The sequence below is a fragment of the Equus asinus genome, chromosome 15 (genome assembly GCF_041296235.1).
Source record: "Equus asinus isolate D_3611 breed Donkey chromosome 15, EquAss-T2T_v2, whole genome shotgun sequence".
Lineage (NCBI taxonomy): Eukaryota > Metazoa > Chordata > Mammalia > Perissodactyla > Equidae > Equus > Equus asinus.
Window position 1 is genome coordinate 22,129,665 of NC_091804.1, and position 6,194 is coordinate 22,135,858.

Sequence of the window (6,194 nt, forward strand, 5' to 3'; positions counted from 1 at the left end):
TTTACAGAACAAAATGTCTTGGAGATGGTTCCGTGTCCCTATGTATAGGGTGACCTCGTTTCTTGTAACCAGCTGGCTGGGCACGCCTGGTTTACTGGACAGCCCCTGTTGAAGGATCTGCACTGTTTCCAATTTTACACTACAGAAAACAACACAGTGATGAAAGTCCTCAGACCTGCCTCTCTGTACACTCGGGCAAGGCTTTGAAGTCTAACGAACGTGGGTTCTAATCTGGCTCTCCTGCTTCTTTGCTGTGTGACCTCAGGTAATTTACTATGCCTCTCCCAATCTCTGTCTTCTTATCTGTAATATAGGGAAAATAACAAAGTTTGCCCCATAAAATTATTGTGAGAATACAAACAACCAAAATTTACCCCGTGCTTACTGCACGCAAGGCACTTTTCCAAGTGCTTTCCATGAGTTAACTAAGTTAACAGGGTGACGTGGGTAATGCTTAGACAGATGCCTTGCAAGTTTTCTAGAAGCTTCCAGCTTCCAGACAACCAGCATGAAATCCTCTAGCTAAATCTTCATATGTAACCTTCTGCAGACTTCTTAGCGTTGGTGGTTGGAGAAGATACTTGTATGACTTCAACGTTTTAAAATTTATTGAGCTGCATTGTGCACCCTACTGTGTGGTCTGTCCTGGAGAATTTCCCACGTGCTCTTGAGAAGAACGTGTGTTCTGCTGTTGTCGGGTAGGGTGTTCCACGGATATCTTTTAGGTCTAGTTGGTTTACAATGTTGTTCTAGCCCTGTTTCCTTGTTGAGTTTCTGCACAGTCGTTCTATCCATTATTGAAAATGAGGAATTAAAGTCTACGACTATTGTTACTGAATTGTACATTTCTCCCTTCAGTTCTGCCCACTTTTGCTTCCTATACTTTGGGGCTCTGTTGTTAGGTGCATATATGTTTATAATTTTTATATCATCCTGATGGATTGACTCTTTAACATTATAAAATGTCCTTCTTTATCTCTTGCAACATAAATTGTTTTAAAGCCTATTTTTTCTGATGTTAATATGGCCAGTCCAGCTTTCTTGTGATTGCTGTTTGCACAATACATCTTTTTCCATTCTTTAACCCTCAACCTCGCTGTACCTTTGAATCTTGAGGGTGCCTCCTGTAGACAGTATGTAGTTGGAGGTGGGTTTTTTATCCAGGTAGAAAATCTGCCTTTCGATTGGACCATTCACATTTCATCCCATTATGAAGAGTTGGGTTTACGTCTGCCATTTTACTGTATGTTTTCTATATGTCTCATGTCTGTTTTATTCCTCTCTTCTTCCTATACAGCTTTCTTTTCTATTATATGAGTAATTTTTTAGTGTAAGATTTTAATTTCTTTAATAGTTCTTTCACTTTTTTTAATGACTGCTTAAATTTTCCCATGTACATCTTCACTTAGAATCTACTTCAGATTTCTACTAACTTACTTACAGGGAGAGGGAGAAATGTTACTTCTGTATACCTCTATTTCTTCTCCGTTTTCATTACGTAATATTCTCGTTGTATATAATACATCTCATTGTCACAAACCCCACAACACTCCCTTCAGGAGTGCTCACTAGCAAGAAGAGAGGCAAGGGGAGGGCAGAGGGGGTCATTGGTTAGATCACGCGCTTCCCCCAAAATCTGATCCAGGCCCCAGAGCTAAGAGCAGCCTTCCCTCCCATGGACCAGAGGAGGCCCCTTATCGCTCAACCGCCATGCGCACAGCCCGTGCTGGCTCATGAAGATCTGCTCTGCCAGCGCTTGAGACTCCCTCCATTAAGGTCTCCACCTGGGGTTACGCATTGCTCTTGTTAAGGTTCCTCTTTGACAGTGCAAGTCCTGTTCCTGTCACCCGCTTTCCCAGAACGGGGAAACAAGAGAATTCCCCCACCTCCTCAGCTGATTTATGATATTAATAAGTGACATTTGTTGAGAGAGCATTTACATGAACGAATCCCACCTGAAATAGGTAATTGTCTTATGAATTAAACTAATGAGGCTCAGAGAGGTTAAGTAACTGAACTAGGTCACACAGCCGGTAAGTGGTGGAGCTGGAGCTTGAACCCAGGTGGTCCAGCCCCAGAGCCAATAGGCGTGATCACGCCACTGTGCTGCTCCCTGAGCGTGGTCGTCAGAGGATCCATGTCCTCCTGATAGTGGTAAGTGTTTAGTATCTCTAAAGGAAAAAACTACGTACCATTGCCAATTTCCGTGGTGTAAATACTCTCACTGTTGCTGATTTCAAACTGCAAACATGCTGTTACTGAGTGCAGAGCTGGGAAAAGATGTGCACAGCCAGCTGTCCTGAGCGGGTGCGGGCCACCAGACTGGGCACCCTGAAGGCCAATGAGGGGGCGAACAGGAAGTGGCCCAGGGAGGTCAGAGGGCCCTCAAACAGAGCTTCCCCACTGATGAGCTCTTTGGGGCCTCCAGCCATCTGAAGCGTGACTCTCACCCCCATCCTACAGATGAAGAAGCTGGGCCTCGGTGAGCCTTAAGCACAGGTTCAACACGCCATTACTGAGCATACACCCTGAGCAGACCCTGGATGGAAAGGACCAGTACTGGGGATGCGAAGAAGACCCAGACCGGGTTCTAGGCTGCCTCAAGGAGCTTGTGGGCTGACAACAGATACGCAGACACCTACACGTGGCTCCCACGGGCCTCCATTTGGTGGGTAGCGTGATGGCTAAGAGTCTGGATTCTGGTCCCAGATTCCCTGGTTTCAAGTCCAAGCTCTGCTGCTCACTGGCTGTGTGACCTTGGGCCAGTTACTTAACCTTTCAGTGCCTCATTTTCCCCATCTGTAATAATAGTACTTACCTCATAGCATTGTTAGGAGGATTACATGAATTAATCTAGGTAAAGGGCTCAGAACAGTGCCTGGCGCATAATAAACACTCAAGAAATGTTAGCTGTTTTTATTATGTAACTTCAGAAATGCAACTGTGCGCACCCAGAAAAAGAAGGAGACAGGAGAACGATGTACATGGTGTGGGCGATTCGGCGTGGACGTGAGCCCGGCTGTGAGCAGGATGAGGGAGCATGGACCCGCTGCTCACGTCCCCACACCCCCGTGTGAGGGCTGAATCTGAAATGACAGTGTGCAAACCTGCCTGCGCTGCCTCCTCCCGCCCCTCTGTGTGCTCAGTGCATATCTTACTGCACAGGCCTGTGTTCAGAAAACTGCCCATCCTGTACCTTATGGGCGACTGAAAGGATTTGGGGGAGTTTTAAAAATTTTGTCTAATTTTATAATTTTCTCCTCACTTTAGAACCCAGCGCCCACATTAAATGCTCTCCCACAGTAACCCTATTTCGGATGATAAGTGCTAGAACAAACCGGTGAGGATTTTCCGAAGGTCCTCCAGCTGCTGGTCGGCAGCCAGAGGGAGCTGCTTTTTTTCTGCAGTCTGGGCCCCGCGGGACAACCGGGACGCTGTCCTGGACCCTCTCTGAGTCGACCGGAGGGGCCGGTCCACCCCAGAACTTGAACTCACCTTAGGCGAGTGTTGGAGCTGGGGTGTGGGGGGGTTTGCGGGGAATGTCGATTCGAATCCCCCCCCAACCCCCGGCTTCACAGCTGGCTCAGCGCGACCTTCCTGAGGCTCAGCGCGTATTCCCTCCCCTCTGTCCCGTCCACGCGGGCGGTGGGATCTGGGTGCGATGCAGCTTTTGGCCAGCAGGTGCCGCTGCAACCCAAGAAGCAGAAAAAAGGGGCGCAAGAAAGGGCTGTGCCTGGAGAGTTGAGCGGGGGGTCCTGCAGGCCAGGAAGGGGGGCATTCAGAGGGAAGGGAGAAGTCCAGACCACACGAGTGCCTCCCATGCCCACACAGGCAGACGCACCCAGAGGCTCACATATGTGCATAACCAAGGACCAACCTTGAGCCAGAGGAGGCCTTTCCATATGCCATCTCCTTGCAACCTCACAGCTGCCTATGGATGGCGCCGCTACCATCCCATTTTACAGGTGAGGAAACTGAGCCCAGAGAGGCAAAGTGACCCATACCAGGTCACACAGCAAGCCCATGGCAGAGCTGGGATTTGATCTATGCCTATAAGAATATTAACAGAGGGCCGGCCCCGTGGCCAAGTGGTTAAGTTTACATGCTCTGCTTCGACGGCCCAGAGTTCACTGGTTCGGATCCTGGGCGCAGACCTAGCACCGCTCATCCAGCCATGCTGAGGCATGTCCCACATAGAAGAACTGGAAGGACCTACAGCCAGGTTGTACAGCTATGTACTGGGGCTTTGGGGAGAAGAAGAAAAAAAAGAGGAAGATTGGCAACAGATGTTAGCTCAAGGCCAATCTTCCTCACAAGAAAAAAAAAGAATGTTAACAGCCAATCCTTGCATAATTCCTGCATGTACTAATACTGTCCCAAGCCTTTCTGTACATGCTAACTCATTAAATTCTAACAGCCCTCTGAGGTAGCTATTGGTATTTTTAGTCTCCTATTACAGAGGAGGCATTGGAGGCACTGAGAGGTTAGACAACTTGCCCAAGGCCACACAGCCAGAGCACAAGAGCTGGGATTTTAACTCCAGCCTCTCTGCTCTAAAGCGCTGTGCTGCCCTAGCCTGCTGGGGGCCGGCCGGCTGGGGGCCTGCTGGAAGCGGGCCACAGGTAGGCATGGACACACCCCTCACACTCATATGCTCAGCCAGGGCGGCTCCAAACTGTACAAAGTACAAGGTCCCCCGGGTGCTGGGAAGTGAACAGGGCCACATCTGGCCTTGACACCACCCTGTCTGCCCAGCCCACTCAGGAGCCACGCCTCTGTGTGGGGAGTGGGGGGAAAATGGTCCTTTGGGAGGATCTTGCTAAACACCCCCATTTCCCCATGGGAGCCCCATCCTTGGATCTCCCTGCAGCCCCGGAGGCCACAGGTCGCCCCTCGGTTGCTGCCCCACCACTGGGGGGAGGGCAGGCCCTCTGGCGCAGGGGCCAGCAGGCTGGAGAAGGCAGGAGGGAGGCAGCGAGACCAGAGCGGAGCTCTGGCAGGGGCGCCCTGAGCGGAGGAGGTGGCTGTGGACACAGGGGGCCTTGGAGGTGGCAGGCTTTGGATTCTGGATATGTTTTGGTGGACGCACTAAGAGAATTTGATAAATTTGATGTGTGAGCGTGAGAGAAATTGTTATTATATGTAATAAGATATGTTACATACGTTCTGCAGTAAGGTATTAGTTATCAAGTGCTGTGTAACAAATTGACTCAAAACTTCATGGCTTAAGATGACAATAAGCATTTATATCTCCAACCCTTTCTGTGGGTCAGGAATTCAAGAGTGGCTTAGCCAGGCGGCTCTGGCTTGGAATTTTCCCTGAGGCCGCGTCATCTGTAGGCATGATGGAGCTGGAGGAGTCCCCAATGAGATGGGTTACTCATGGGGTCCTGGTTGTGTCCAGAGGGCCTCAGTTCCTCTCCATGGGCTGGGTGTCTTCCTAACACAGTGGCTGCCTGCCCCCAAGCTAGTGACCCAGAGAGAGGACACAAGCTGCAGTGTCTTTTATGACCGAGCCTCAGAAGTCACATTCTCTCATTTCTACACTCTCTTCTTGGTTTCACAGGCAGCCCCGTTGGTGTGGAGGGACCTACTGAGGCAGGACTGGCAGGAGGCAAGGATCACTGGGGGCCGCCCTGGCACTGCCTGCCCTCTAAGGAGAAAATGTTCTCCTTTCTTTTTTGTTTTATTTTTTAAATTGTGGTTAAATATACATAACATAAAAGTTTCCATTTTAGCCATCTTTGTTTTGAGGGGGAAAGATTCACCCAGGCTAACATCTGTTACCAATCTTCCTCTTTTTTTCTTTTTCTTCCCCCAAAGCCCCAGCACATAGTTGTATATTCTAGTGGGAGGCCCTTCTAGTTCTTCCATGTGGGCCGCCGGCACAGCACGGCTACTGACAGACGAGTGGGGTGGCTCCACACCCAGGAACCAAACCCAGGCTGCTGAAGCAGAGCGCCAAACTTTAAGCACTAGGCCATCAGGGCTGGCTCTTAACCATTTTTAAGTGTACGGTTCAGTGGCAGTAAGTGCATTCACATAGTTGTACAATCATCACCAGCTTCCATCTCGAGAACTTACTCATCTTCCCAAGCTGAGACTCTGTGCCTGTTAAGCAGTAATGCCCCGGGCCCCTCCCCCAGCCCCTGACACCACTATGCTGCGTTCTGTCTCTAGGAATTTGACGACTC